The following is a 16,680-nucleotide window of genomic DNA, read 5'->3' on the forward strand; positions in this document are numbered from 1 at the left end:
ATTTCGCCATTACTCTCCCTCTCCCTCTCCCTCTCTCTCTAAAGGAAATATTTTTTACGGTTAAAGGGGAAGAACCACTTTCACCCGGCATAGAAATGGGAAACATAAGAATGCCTCGAAGTACCAAAGACAAGTCTTAAAAAAGAATTCATGATTCGCTTCAATCTGTTCTGTAAAATCAAGAGGCTTAGGAATGTATTCTGTATTGTAACACAGCTTTAGTCAAAGATAGGGTAAACAATTGAGGATGCAAGGAACTTACGTGTAGGTTGTGGGATAAGGTGCAATGACATAGTGAAGTGTACTTATTAACATTTGGGATTTAATACAGTAATACCGAAGTTTTTGACAGAGGAGCTAAAGTTAAGAGGTGATCATTTAGGATCTAAGGAGGGCATTGGAACCTTTATTAATGGCCAGAGTTTTCATAGTGTTTAACCTTAATTTATTCAAATTTATGTCTTCCTGAATATTATCAAAAGCTATGAATAATTCAGAGGATAGAAACAGTTTTGGATCAAACTAGGAAGATCATTGATATAGGAGAGAAATGCTCAAACCCTAGGCTACCCCTGAGGATAGGGTAAGGGCTGATTAGAAATGGCAACTAACTGAGTTCAGTCAGAAAGGAATGATTAGAGCCAAAGAATGGAACTATTGGAAAAAAAATAGGAATTTTAATTTGGTAAAAAGTATTGAATCGTCCAGAGAATCAAAAGCTTTAGAGAAATCCAAGAGTATTAAAACAGTTAATTTTTCTTTGTCTATAGTGGTACATATGACAGTAGTGATTTTAATTAGAGCATCCTGTGAGGAGATAATTAATCAGACCCTTTAAAATGAACCTAGAGGGTTGGAAATCTGCATTCGAATCGAGTTGGAATAAAAGAAGTGCCATTTAAGATCTAACCTTTAATTTATCCCTCTATAACCATTTTTTCATGATTTTCAATAATTTAAAGCCTCCACCCCCAAAATGGGGATTGTGTATTCACAATTTGTATGTGTTGGATTGGCTTGGTGCAAGAGAAATGACTTTCGCGTGTTTGAACTGTTTTTTCTCTCCTATACTCCACAATTTATTTAGAGGTTTTTAAGTATTAATGAAACAATACCACTTTTCATCTGTTTACTAGATAAAAATTAGGGAGAAATAAGAACCCAGTGACAGAGATCTGCTGCCCAAATCTGCTATGAAACGTTTTCACCAAACAGTTTCGGAATTTTTAAATGATTATTTAATCTTGCATTACTTAGCTAAAATTCTCAATTCTTTATTTTTAGATGTATTAATTCATAATTTCATGGTTGGTCAAAAAGGAGCTCTTCCTACACTATGAAAAGACCTGAATCCTGTTCTTGGAGGAAAATGAGAGAAAATCTCACATATTCAGATCTTAAATTGTTGGAACACGCACAAAGGAGAGCTCTATTACTTGTTACTGGAGCTTATAGGACTGCACCAACTTCAGCCTTGCAAGTAATTATGAGTCAACTGCCAATAGACCTTCGAATTCAGATTGCCATCATCAAGTACAATATGAAGAAAGGCTTGTAGGCCAGTGATTAATATAACATAAATGATAGATGATATATATAATATAGATAATACTTAATAATAATGAATGTAACAATTATATGTAAATAGAGTAGACCCACTTGAATATAAGTAGGAAATTACTGGATCCCTGTTTGGTGGGAACACCTCTCCAGTTGCAGGTAACCCATTAGCTTTGTTGTCAAAATTAGTGTCCCAATATTATAGAGATTAAACAATGCCTCACTTTGCTTCAGAGATATCTGAACCAATGTGAGTGCAGGCCTGAAGACGCAAGAACCTTGCTTACTGTGATGCAGGAGGCTTGGCAAGAAAAAAAGAGACAGAGCACAGCAGTCGGGAAAGGAAGGAGCGAACAATAAATTCACCTTAAGATACAAGAGTGTGAAGGGGTGAGTAGCCTCAACAAAGCAGCCATTTTACTTTAACTATGGCAGATTAATTTCAAGTTTATTTTTTCATATCAGAGTCGATCATTACTGATAAATTCACAAATTTGAAAGCATGCAGTATAATTTATGTGACCCAGAAGTTTGGTATCATTTTGTGAAATTTTCTTAAAGTTTTTTTTGGTCCTCCTATTTCAGCCATTGCTGGGTGTGGATTGTTGGACCTTATGCTCAAGCTGCAGGGGAATAGTCAGAGAGCTACTCTTCTGATAAAGGATTAAGCGACAGGCTGGGTGCTCTGAACTTCGGACTCATGCCATGTTCTCATTTTTTAAAATAAAGTTTGATTTTCCCTGAAAATTATTTTTCTTTGTTCGTCACTCTTTCAAACCCAATGAACCCACAATACAGCCCTAAAAACCCAACAATATAGAATTTTGTGTAAATAAATAAGTAGACTTAAGTACAAATAATTAAGACTTAAGTATAAATAAGTTAGTTTTTAAAAAATAAAATATTTGTTTCTTCTGATAACTTTTAAGTAAATGTCAAACTTGTCCTTTGGAATTGACTCTGACCTACAGGATTTTTTTCTAAAGACGTTATTATGTGTGTTTAGTCTAGTATGTTCAGTCCATGCACCTGAGATATCAATTTCTATCTTTGCCACTGTAGCTAACAATAGCTTTGTATAGAATATCAAATTGTTTATGGGTATATAGTTGGTTCTTTGCTGCTTGGACCACTCTAAAAGTGTTTTTTCAATATCTGAGTGTTTATTATACCTTGCCCTTTTATTTTTTTAATGCCACAGGTAAAATTATTTTTTTTTATTGATGCAATTGTGGATTGACTCACCCCCAAGGTCTTTTGTTACTTCTGTATTTATTTCTCTCCAAATACTCCAATTGCCATAAGATGTGGACTTTTTGTTAAAAAAAAAAAACTGCCTTTGATTTTCTATTTCTACAAAACAAATAAACACAAGAAGGAAACAAAACTAAAATTTAGAAATTTTCTACAATGAAATACAGGGTGAATATAATAAACTGAGTGGAACCGTCTTACTTTTGATTGGACATACATTCAATCAAACGGTTAATAATGCTATAATTTTTATTTTATGAGGCTGATGCGAGAGTATTAAGCAATAAGACATTGTAAATAGGTGCCACAATAAACAATTTTCATAATATGCTACACTTTGAAATAAACTGTTGATTTTGTAACTACATAGGAACATAATATAAATAATTTATAACATCACTTGAATAGGATAAATGTCGGCATGCACAATGGATCATTTTGAACAAGAGTTGATCCCACCACAAGCACCTACTTCTAAAAAGTGTTCAGAGCAATTTTGTAACAACAAAAGATTGTTCTGTTCAGTTTGGCACGCTCAGTGAGTATACAGCTTTAGGAGTACCTTGGCAATATTGAAAGAAGCAATTTTGCTTAAAATTTAGAAACATCAATAATTTTTAAAATCTAATTAATATTTAAAATCTAAATTTAACTGTTACATTATAGATGTCTAAAATAATAACTAACAAAACCCAAGACATTTTAAGACAATTAGAAGAAAGATACTTTGATAAAAGCCATAGTTAGGTAAAAAATAGTAAGGCAGCCATGTTTTTCATGTTAATACTGAACTTCATACCTAAGACATTTTAACATAATTAAAAGAAATATTTGCTGATAAATCATAGTTAAATAAAACATAGTAAGGCAGCTATATTTTCTAGGTTTTTTGAAATTGAACTTCATAACCATCAAAACTGATTTTAAAAAGGAAGAATTGCAGTTCAATAACATAACCAATACATTTGAGATAATTAAAAATAAGAAGTTTATAAAAAAATAAATACCTTCCCCAGGGGTGGATGCACATCAAAGAAAAAAGTTCGGTTAATATACCAACTTCCCATTTTTCCAAAATGTGTTTCATCCCAACTAAAACATTAAACAAATTATTAACATAAATTTAATTATAACTAAACCCACATAGAACAGGCAGATAAACAAGTTATCATAGAAAGAAAATCATAAGAAACTAAAAATATAAAGCTGAAAATAGATAGAAAATACATATTCTTTCAAATTTACAAAGACATTTATTTGTTAAGTGTATATTAATTATTATTTTTAAGTGTATATTAGGTACACAAATATTAAGGAATTTTGCAGAAGCCTATAATAAAGCTTACAAGACAAAGCTAGAGGCGAACTGGAATGCATACCGGACTGCTCCAATAAGTATAAAAGAGAATTAAGAAGGCATGAACGAGATGGCTGGCACTAGTACTGTAGTAGCATAGAAAGCACGCCAAAAATCTCTCAATTGATAAAGCTATTAGGTAGTAATGGTCAACAGCCATTAGATGCGCTAAGAAAACCAGGTGGAAAGTGGACCTCCAGCCTAGAGGACACTTAGTCCAATTTAATGGAGATACATTTTCCAGCAAATAAGACAATCTTCCAATCATGGATTCTCTCCATGAGAGACTTCCAATGAAGGAGATTGGGCATGAGCAGAGGCTATTGTTACTGAGGGGGCCATTAGGTGGGCTGTGGGGGAGCTCGAGCAATATAAGACCCAAGATACAGATGGTATTCTCCCATTTATGCTCAAAGAAGGACTTAATGCCCTACTTCCCCATATCAGGTAGCTTACAGTCTCTCTGGCATTGGGATAAATACCAGAGTCATGGTGGAAATCGTTAATAGCTTTTACTCCTAAGATTAGGAAGGAGGACTTTAATGTCACTAAATCTTATCGACCTGTAAGCCTATTCTCCTAAGCCCGCATGAAAAATAAAAAATAAATAAAGGAGTGATATTTTGTCCTGATCCAGATGGAGACGTTGAAAATGAAATTTTAGAAGAGCTGAGAACATTGAATGGGTGATCAACTCATTGTCACCATTCAAATCACCAGCATGGCATCTTCCTGCCTTGTAGAAAGGTCCATCAGTGATCAGAGTGTATCTACTTGAACTCTTTAGAGGCAGCATAGCACTTGGATACATTTAAAATAGAAGGATGTCATCCAAGCTATGCTATATACCCAAACCAGGGAAATGAAGACCCTAAATCATTTCATCCAATGTCACATCCTTTCTGATGAAAACATTGGAAAAGATTTTAGACAGACATGAACAAAGAATCCTTAAATTGGAGCTAGGGCACTCTGAACTGTGGATTAGATCCAACAGAGGCTATCCACAGGGTGGTGTACTTTCTCTACTACTGTGGTGCTTGGTCATTGACTCTTTGTTGATAACCCTCAACACTGCAGGTTTTTACACACAGGGATACACAGATGAAATTCGACCTTGATTGGAAGAAAGTACCCTAATGTACTTCCAGATCTATTGCAGATATCAACAGACATTTTGGCGGACTGGTGTAAGAACAACAGTCTGAACATCAATCTGCTTAAGGTTGGTGTCTGCATCTTCACCAAAAAGGAAAAGGTGACAATTACATCACCTACATTAAACGGGATCCAGATAAACCAAGTCAAAGAGGTGGAACACCTGGGGGTTTTATTATGGATAACAAATTACAATGGCACAAACGTGTGCAGGAGAAAGTTGGAGAAAGCTCTCAAGTGCCTATGAACCTGTAAACAATCATTAGGCAAGACTTGGGATCTTAAACCTAGAATGGTTGGTACATTACAGCCATCAGATCCATGGTTTTAAATGCAGATCTGGTATAGTGGCACAGGGCCAATGTTCAATAGGCCACACCAATTAGTTCAATAGGCCACAACAAATATCTTAAACAACATGACAATCATTACCTGGAACTGTAATGTAAAAGGACTCAATATGGGGAAATAAAATTACTTTTAGAAGATATCAATCCAGTCTTATTACGTTTACAAGAGACAAAATTAACTTCTGAATAAAACTTGAGTGTAAGAGATTACTGTATATATAGAAAAGACAAATAAATAAATGAAGAGAGTATAGCACACAGAGGAGTTGCTATCGCAGTAAATAAAGATCTATCAGAAAAACTGGATATCCAAACCCCTTTGTAAACTGTAGTCATAAAAGTTAAATTATGGTTCATGGTAACAATATGCAACACATTGTGGTGGCAAGATTGTTAATATCTTCAGTGGCAATAGTCAATGTTAGCAAACAGACTGAAATGGGTTTGCCACTGCCAAAATTATTATCAACATTTTTATTTCATTAGTATATTTCTTTCAAACCTATTTTTATTTATAACTCATTTAATGTTTCATTATTTTACATTTGTTTCAGTGATAAAAATGATATAATGTACATATAATATAATGATTCATCTTCATCATTACAATCGGAACACACAGCAAAATACATTTGCCACCTACAGAAAGGATTAATGACACAGCTTTTATTTAACTGATTAATAGCCTTCATGCTCCTCATATTGTACTTGTAGATATGAATGGATCATACTTGGAGTACAGCAACGCCCAATACCAGGGGAAATATCATCAGAAGAATGATTCTCTTCAACTCAACAAACGAGGAGCCACATTATCTGCCCAAGATCCAGATCTACATCAGCAATAGACTTAATTTTTACCTCACCTAACTTTTTTACACAATTTACCTGGAGTGTCAGCAATAACCAATAAAGGAGCAACCATTTTCCAACACTATTATGTTTCAGCATCGAAATATTTAAAACCAAAAGACATCCTAGATGGGTAATAGAAGAAGCTAATTGGGATGAATTTGTAAGAAAAATTAAAAACTTCAAAACAAATCAACCAGAAAGTGTAGATAAAACAATTGGAAACTTCACACAGAATATAATAGTCAGCCCTACAGACAATGCCAAAACTGAAGGGAAACCCTAAAAACAAGCCATACACCATAGTATAACAATGAAAAGCATTAATATAAACAATAAATTATATTATTTCAAAATTTTTTGAGACAAGGTAATTATTTTTTATTAAATAAAACCAAAAATTGTATCCAATTCTGTCTCAACACTTTATTTCTACTAGTCCAACGTTTCGGCCATTCCAGCCATCTTCAAGGACATCTTCAATACAAAACTCCTCCTCACATTAATTCACAATTTCTATTGCAGGCTATTCTGCCCAGGTCATTTTCTTTATTCTAATTTCAAACCTATTTATTTAAAATTTAAAACCATTAACATTTATTTTTCTCTATAAAATTATCAACAATATAAAATACACCACCATATAACAAACTATTTATGGCCGAAACGTTGGACTAGTAGAAATAAAGTGTTGAGACAGAATTGGATACAATTTTTGGTTTTATTTAATAGAAAATAAACAATAAAGCTCTCAACGAACTCCAGTGAAAATCTACTAAAAAAAAAACAATAAAATATAAAAAACAAAAAGCAACAGTTAGAAACCTTCTAAAGAATAAATAAAAAAGATCCTGGACTTCATATGTAGAATCTATGAACTGGAACACTCTAATAAAAAAATTAAGGCAAAAAATCCATAGAAAAATTCAAAATTAAGTGATTTTAAATTCCAATATAAAAGCAGAAACTTTCATGGATCATTTTGCAGCTATTTCTAACTTGGATAACAATCTTAATCGAGAAGAAAATGTACAGGAAATAGATTTTACACCATCTACGAGACAAGATAGCTTATCTTTGCTGGACTATAATCGCCTCTTCACATTCTGGGAACTACAAACAGCAAGAGATGAAATAAAATCCTCCTCACCTGGAATAGATGCATGTACATAACATTAGCATAAAATACTTTCCTTCTAAAACTAATAAAGAACTTCTTTCAATATTCAATAGAACCTGGGAAACATCCACATACTCTGAGGCTTGGAATCAATAGTCATACCTATACTAAAACCAAAAATAAGCTACAATCTAATCGCTACCAGCCAATATTGCTTACCAGCTGTTTATCAAAACTCCTGGAGAAAATAGCCAACAGACAACTCATGTGGGTGATTGAAAAATTTAACATCTTGTCAGTTATACAATGTGAAAGAACTTCTTTCAACATTCAATAGAACCTGGAAAACATCCACATACCCAGAGGCTTGGAGGGAATTGGTAGTCATCCCTATATTATAACCAAAAATAAGCTAAAACCTAATAGTAAAGCCAATATTGCTTACCAGCTGTTTGTCAAAACTCCTGGAGAAAAAGACCAACAGACAACACATGTGGGTGATTGAAATATGTAACCTCTTGTCACCTATACAATGTGGTTCTAGGAAAAGTAGATCAACTATAGACCAACTTATGACAACGAAAGTCAAATTTCTTATCACTTTTATGGAGAAGGGGGTTGAGGTTGATCGCCTGCTTATGGTGCCCCAGCATAATCCAAACAATCAACGGCTGTCGCCAAACAGCCTGCAAATTTACGACAAATGAAACAGCTATTCAGCCTATCCGGTAGGCAAGCAAACAGCCTTCTAAAAGGCTCCAACAAATCTGGTATTAATACTAAATCTATTTTTTGGAATGCCAGAGGATTAACCCAGGACAAATATAAAGAATTCAATTTTTATATTATCTATGATCCTCCAAAAAATAAGGGCGATCTCAGCTGGCTTGAAAACACATAGGACAATCAGACACTAATTATGTGAGATTTCAATGCTCATTCGCCAAGATGGGGATATAAAAGCACTGATACAGCAGGTAGCATATTAGAAAATTTTATAGATAGTGAACCAGTGGTGTATGTTGAGAATCCTGATAATGAGCCGACTTTTTTTGCCTACAACGGGCAGCAAACGCATCTGAATTTTTTTTTCAGTCATCCAAGGCTAGAAGATAAACTAAGATCTTAAATCACACCAGGCTCCGGGATCTTCTGATCATAGCATCCTCTTACTTGAGATTAAAGCAAACAAATTGTATAAAAAGCACAGAGAACCATGCTTTCCAAGATGGAATTTCAAAAAAGCCAAATTAGAGGATTACAAACAACAGTCTGATGCAGAAATCACTGAGCAATGGCTCAAGAGTAATGTTACGGCAGATAAGGGTTCAAAAGGAACCTTTACTAGCCCAACCGTGAATAAAAATGAAAACAAAAGAAACAAACAGCCGAATTTATACTTTAGTTACTACAGCGCCATATTTAATAATGCCCATCAACATAATCCATGACTTCAGTGGAAGAACTAAGGACTGTGGCATTGGCCTTTATAGCGGAGTGCTATCCTGAGCCGGAATGGATTATCATATATACACTGACAGGTCGGCTAAAGGAGCAAATAAAAATACAGGTACAGGTGTCTATAGTAGCCTGTTCCAGCTTTCACCACCTGATGGAGCAAATGCTACCAATTTTGATGGAGAGGTAGCTGCTATTATTTTGGCTTTAGAAAAGCTGACTGATGCCAGCAAAGATAGAAGATAGTTCTGCTGTCGGATTCAAGGGGCAGCACTAATGGCAATATCATCTGGACATCCCTCGGCTAATGCTATAATTCTTGCATGCTGGAAAACTATGGAAAATCGAAGAGAAATACTTAAAGTATTGTTGATGCAATGGATTCCAGCCCATTGCGGTATACATGGAAATGAGGAGGCGGTTCGACTGGCACGGTTAGGGCAAGCCACAGCCGCTTTTTCCTATTTCCATGGGCATGGCGAAAGAAATGGCCCAAAATGCTATCACTGAAAGAGCAGGAAACAAAATAATGTGGGGACAAGAACTAGGCAGCTAAGAAGCGCCCACCATTGGCATTACCAGGAGTGCTGTCAGCGGCATTCTTCAGGTTGGCCACTAGACATGACTATCTACGACACCACCTGAAGAGGATAGTAGTGGTTGAGTCTTCCGACTGCATCATGTGTGAAGATAGTGAGATGACTGCCGATAACATATTTGCATGTACGGCAATAGCGGAAATAATTTGTAGACAAAAGTGATGTGAATAAAGCGGATTTATTATTACCCCTCAACCGGGCTGTATGAAATAAAATGACAAAAATGTCTCCTCTGGTATAGGAAAAAAAAAACTTTTATGGAGAAAAGCAAAGTAGAAGATATATTCTTTGATATTAAAAAAGTATACAACACTATAGACCAGAAAATTATAATAAAAACACTACATTAATGGGGCCTCATAGGAATGATGCCAAAGGAGTTTGATGCTCATGGTATACACAAGCATAGTACGATTTAAGATAGACTACCGCTGTGAGGTTTATTCTTCAGCTAAAACACAACGTCTCCAACTCTAAGACTCTAAACACATTACTGGAATAAGACTTCCAACAGGTGCTTTCAGGACAAGTGCAGTAGGAAGCCTCAGTGATAAGGCTTCCTTAGCTTCTCTCATTTTTTAAAGGCATAAACTCATAAACAGTTTCATCATTAAAATTAAACTCCAGCCAACTAAGCCTGCATACCCCCATATATTTCACCCTCAATATTCAACTATATACACAGCTGAACCATGAGCAATTTCAACATTAATTTATTTATCGATGAACAGTAAATACTCAAAAATACTAATTTATTTAGAATCAATGTCTGCTGCCCAGAGTTTATCAAACTTTCGTAAAATTGGATCCACATTAGACAAAATCCACTATTCTGTAGAAATTTCAAAACATCTAAAGAAAAATGTAACCTTTCTCTGGATTCCAGGACACTCAAGAATACCTGGAAATGAGGCAGCGGGTAAAGTGGCTAAAGGAACAGCTACAATGAAAATACCACAACTCAAAATTTATGAGCCGAATGATGTAAAAGCATTCTTAAAGAACAGAATCCGGAAAAGTTGGGATTCCATGTAGGCCGAAGTTCCACTGACTAATAAGCTAATAAATGTCAAGAAAAGTACACAAAATTGGGCAAGTGCCACAAGGGGAAGCAGAAGAGAAGTAGTTGTTACAAGAATAATAATTTTTGTACCAACTTAACACACCTTCCCCATATCTGGGTTTGTCTCAGCCATGGGAAGAGCCACATCAAAGCGATTGCTGATGGCAAGGCTGTGTTATTTTGGAGAAATACCAGAAGACGAAAGCAGTCAAAGATCTTCCTAAAAGGCTCCTGCAAAAAAAGAACTAACATACTTCTTAATATGGATAAGAGTACTTTAAGATAGGTGACAGGACTATATACAGGGCACTGTAAGCTGAACAAGCACCTCTTAAAGAGAACCATAATTTTAATGAGACTGACAAGAGTCACCAATCAGCACATTTTGCAGAAAGGATGATGAGATCACGTACCACATATATGCAGATGTGGCCTGGATACGATTCCTTACCTTTGGAAAAGATTGTTTCTTAGATCCTTAAGCTTTGGTAAATTTGGAATGGAAGTTGGTTTAAAGTTGGAAGTATAAATAATGAGAATTAGAGAGCAGAATTAATTATTAAATGATAAGGTAAAGATATAAAAACTGACCACAGAGTTCATCACATACACTGAAAGTGTAGAATATGAGTATTCTGCTCACCCAAACCTGGGCCTGTGTGCTTCACCTACTCAACAATCCCAATTTCCTTTTATAATCATAACTTTTTTAATTTTGGATAGTATAATACCAAGCTTCAGTGCAGTTTGGTGAAGGCTCCCAAATTATTAACACAATGAAAATAAATTCATTCTGTACTTTACGACTTATCAACACTGATAATTTGTTGCATTGGCAAACTAAGTAATTAAATTTTGAGTAAATATTTTAATAGAGTACTAACTAGAGTGATTAAGAAACAAGGAAAACTAAATTCTGAAACAATGTATATATGTTTTTATGTAAAAATATAGAAGGTATCGGTCAAAACAAAGGCTGGAAATTTTGAATACAGTGGAATCTTGATGTAAAGAACCTCTATATGATGAATTCCTCAATATAAATTTTTTTTTTTAAATTCAATAAAACTAACTATAGTATTAAAATATATTATAATATCCTCTTTTGTCATGGTTATTTTTTAAACATAGATAGTTAAGTTCTGGTTTATTTAGGTATTGTCATTCTAAAAATTTGAAAATGGCTGAATGAAACTAAATTTATCTTGATAATTCAATGACATCACTACAATAGAATATAAAATCCGTTTCACTAAAACAGATGAAAATAGACTTCTAAAAAAAAAAAGAATTTTTGGCCCTAATAGAGAAGGCAGTCTTGAAAACAAGGATGAATGTTGGCTGGGGCGACTACGGTGGGCCAGGCACATCATGGATTATGCTGAGATACCCAAGAGAATGCTAGTTGAGTTGAGCTTCTCAACTCTTGCCGACAAATCATTGGAAAAGTCCAAACTCAACCCCAGCCTAAACATCATATCGGTTGCTATTCTTAAATCATCTAACCTATCATCAATGAAGATTATTCATGATTAATGATTCTTCATTTTGAAAGCACTGATGAAGTCCTGCAAAGTGGAGCGAAACGTTGGCTCAAAATAAATAATTTATTTACTATTTGAGTTATTTTGACTGCATCCAGACCATCTTCCTTTTATTAATAATTAATGTTCCCTACCAGACCTTCACAGCAACTTAATAGATTTTTTCCAGATTACAGGTATTATTACATACAGGAATATAATTATATTCTGTAAATATGAACACATTTGAATTTCACAAATTGAACAAAGTTTTGCATTTTTTTAAAAATATAACTATATTAGTTCCATGAGCCTAATTAATTTTGTTCATACTGAAGAAATAATTACCAAACATGATCAGGTTCCAATACTTTATAAAAACGAGTAGAAAATGACAAGGCAACAATCAGAGCAAAACAAAACCAAAAATATGATACCCTGAAACAAAAAAACGCAAATTGTTTTAAAGGGTTAGTAATAGAAAAAAAAAGATAATTATTTTATTTATAACAATTAATAATTGTAACATTTAAAGGAATAAGACATGGATGAGAATATAGGATACTAGTTAAGTGGTAGGGTAAAAAAAATGTGGTTACTAGATAGATTTTTTCTATTGCAGTAACTTGGTTAAGAAATCACTATAAACATATTAATTATTTAATAAATATCAATCAAAATAATAGAGGAAATCATTTGGACCACAGTACACTCATGATTGTTTTATTATAAAAATATATATTTTTAAAACAGTTTTATATTACAAATACATTTAACGTATTTGTAACGTTTTAGTACTAGTTCATTGTAGACCATTTTAAAACATAAAACATTATTGAAATAAAAAGTTTTTAATTTTTTCCATGTTCACTACCTTTGTTCAGAATCATTCTGAACACAATTAGTGTAAATGAAAAATGGAAAAGTAATTTTCGAGTGAGAATCATGTTTGAAAATGGCAATTAAATTAGAGCCGTGTTAAAAATACATATATAATGTAAAACTGTCATAAAAAAGTATATTGTCTTATAGTAAAACATTGTGGGTTTAATGTGATTCAATTGATTTTCCTTAGTCATTTAGATTGAATTTATTAATTAAAAACGAATCTCACAAGAAAAACTAACAACCAAAATAAAGTTTTTGTCTGTGAAATAAACCAATATATTTAAATAAGGAAGATTGTGTTCATTCACTAATTTCATATTAGTTTCTAGAAACTCTTCCAGTAGATCATTAATTTATGAATTTATTAATTAAAAATGAATCTCACAGGAAAAACTAACTACCAAAATAAAGCTTACAATAGATATTAATTATATACCACCAGTTTTCTAATTACTCCCATAATAAGTAAACAACACCAAATCTTCAATTTATATTAAGCTCTCCTGATAAAGTCCTTTGTCTATGAAATAATGTTTTTCTTTTAAAATTACTATACATTATAAAAATCAAGGAAAATGTATGATAAATTCCACCCAGAGGGATAAACGTATTGTGAAGAGCTTTAACCAATAAGTAGACCAACAAAATACCTAAATAAATAAACCTACGATTTTTTCATCTTTTAAGTTGATCAGAACAACATTCACTTGGGTAGTGGAGGAACTTTGTTTTAACCTCCTTAAATGTAAACCTTCCAAAGAGCAATGACCAAGAGTAGACTACAATAAAATAGATTTTACATGAAACATTAGAAGATAGAGGAATTTGTACGTAATTTGTACTCGTGTTGCAGGGATAGGCGTATTCGTATTCCCAAATATTATTATAATTATCTTTAAAAGAATTATTTGCTATACATATAATTAAGATTATAATATGTGCAAACGTTTAATTACGAATGATGAGAAGATAATTGACCGAGGAATATATACAGTCAGTGAAAAACATAAGAAGAAAAAACTTATTTATTAGTACCAACGTTTCAGACAAAGTTTTTAGTCTTCATCATGGCTAAGAATAAGATAACAAAAATTTAATACAAGGATATCTAGAATGAGTACAAAATATATTTTTAATTTTGTATTTGACAAATACCATAGATTCTACCGTAGACTAAGGATGGGATATCAATATCGATATTATCGAAATAACGATATTTTGTCTCCGATCTCCGATATTTTGAAATCGATATTCAGCAACCGATATATCGGAATGTCGATATCGATATTTTCATTCGATAATATCGGAATATCGGTTTCTATAAAAAAAAAAAACTTGAAAAAATATATAAATAAAAGAAATATTGACAATATGCACTCCATTCAATAATTTAACATACATTCGATATTTGATGTTATTAATATCGATATCGATAATTACCAACAATATTCTAATATTATTTTATTAAAATAATGATATTTCGTTTAAAAAGACTAGACAAATATAAAATGAAATATTGATATTTTGTTTCAATAATTTAATATCCATTTCAATACTTAGTATTGTTATTAATACCGACATCGCAGATAAACTGAGATATTTGGATATTATTTATCCGAAATATAGATATTTTGTTTCAATAATTTAGTATCCATTTCAATACTTAGTATTGTTATTAATAATGACATCGCAGATAAACAGAGATATTAGGATATTATTTATCCGAAATATCGGTATTTCGTTAAAAAAAAAAGAAGATATTTTTATTAAAAATTTCAAAAAGAAATATCAATATATTGTTTCAATATTTTCAATAACAATATTTAGATATTATTTTATCTTTGCTAGTTTAAACTAATTACATATTTAATACAAAATTTCTTATATAAAGTAATTTTTATATATGTTTTCTTAGATGTAAGCCTTAATTAAGAGTGAGTATATCCTCTTTCTTATATAAAGTAATTTTTTCTCTTCTTTATTTTATTTATTATGTCATTATTATAATGGAACTGTAACGGACTTAAAACTCATTTTAATAATCTAAAGATTCTGATTAGAGATATAAATCCAGTTTGTTTAGCCCTCCAGGAAACTAATCTTTCAAATCATGACGAAAGACATTTAAAAATTTTTAAAATATATAGAAAAGATGGGCCATATACAAACCATGGCCATCACGGAGTACTTCTTGCCCTAAACCGATACAAATAAATACTCATCTCCAAGCTATAGCAGTTAAAATCCATATAAATTTTACCTTCTCAGTATGTAACCTATATCTACCACAGGATCATTTAATTGAAGACCATCACCTTTTAGACATATTTAATGAACTACCACAACCTGTGCTTTTTATGGGGGACCTGAATGCCCGTTCGCCGCGGTGGGATTTTCAAAATATTAATACGCCAGGCAAAATAATAGAAAAATTCATAGACAATACTAATCTCCTTCTGATTAACACAGGGTAACATACTTTCCTTTGCTCCAGCTATGGGACTTAGTCTGCAATTGATCTTACACTCGGTAGTCCAACGTAGTATAATTCTATAGATCGGACAGTTCTTACTGATTTGCACGCCAGTGACCATTTCCCACTTCATATAAAATTTAAAACAATGAATCATATACACACTAAGCCGAAATGGGTGCTAAAAAGAGCAGATTGGACTCTTTTTACGTCCCTTGCCACTCCACCACAAATTCATCCATCTGATATGGACACTGATAGTGGTTGTAATGCCCTTACTAACAACATTATAAAGGCTGCAAAGGCATCAATACCGATGACTTCGGGATCTCCAAGAAGACCGCTTGTCCCTTGGTTTAATGATAGGTGTAAGAAGGCTATTAAAATAATGTAGGCCTTTTTAATAAATACCAATATTTCAATAAAATAATATCGGAACATTGTTCCTTATCTTTGATATCTATATTAATAACTATGTCAAATATCGAAATAAACGTGGTATGATATGAAAATATCAAGTATTGATATTTCATATTCAAATTTCACATAAAATGTTCTAGACTTTTTGAGCAAAATATCTTTATTTCAATTGAATAATATCGGAATATTGTTTCTAATCTTTAATATCGATATTAAAAACATTGTCAAATATCGAATGGAATTTGAAATTAATGAAAATTTTATCGAAATATCATTTTGAAATATTCTATAAATATCGAAATGGAGGTTAAATACCAAAATGGATATTAAATTATTAAAATTAAATATCGATATTTTATTTTAAAATTTTCTAGTTTATTTAAACAAAATATCGATATTGTGATAAAATTATATCGAAATATTGTTCCTTATTTTCGATATCGATTTTCGAATATCAAATATAGAATTGAATATGAAATTATCAAATTATAATATCGAATTATCATTTTTATTCATAAAATTCTTCATAAACTTTACTAGTATTTTTTTTTTTTTTTTTATAAAATATCGATATTTCAATAATATTATTGTTAATATTGGAATAT

The 16,680-nt window shown here is 32.4% G+C and overlaps 1 long non-coding RNA gene across 1 annotated transcript; it reads right to left on the minus strand.

The window, feature by feature from the left end:
- Window positions 1-3,045: 3,045 nt before the first annotated feature.
- Window positions 3,046-13,949, minus strand: LOC106691619 (uncharacterized). The gene is made up of 4 exons (XR_001344825.2): window positions 13,851-13,949; window positions 12,643-12,732; window positions 3,822-3,906; window positions 3,046-3,613 (listed from the first exon to the last, which is right to left on the minus strand). It is a non-coding gene; the product is annotated as an uncharacterized lncRNA (long non-coding RNA).
- Window positions 13,950-16,680: the final 2,731 nt, after the last annotated feature.

Source organism: Halyomorpha halys, unplaced genomic scaffold, assembly GCF_000696795.3.
Source record: "Halyomorpha halys isolate HHAL.00 unplaced genomic scaffold, Hhal_1.1 Scaffold2547.1, whole genome shotgun sequence".
NCBI lineage: Eukaryota > Metazoa > Arthropoda > Insecta > Hemiptera > Pentatomidae > Halyomorpha > Halyomorpha halys.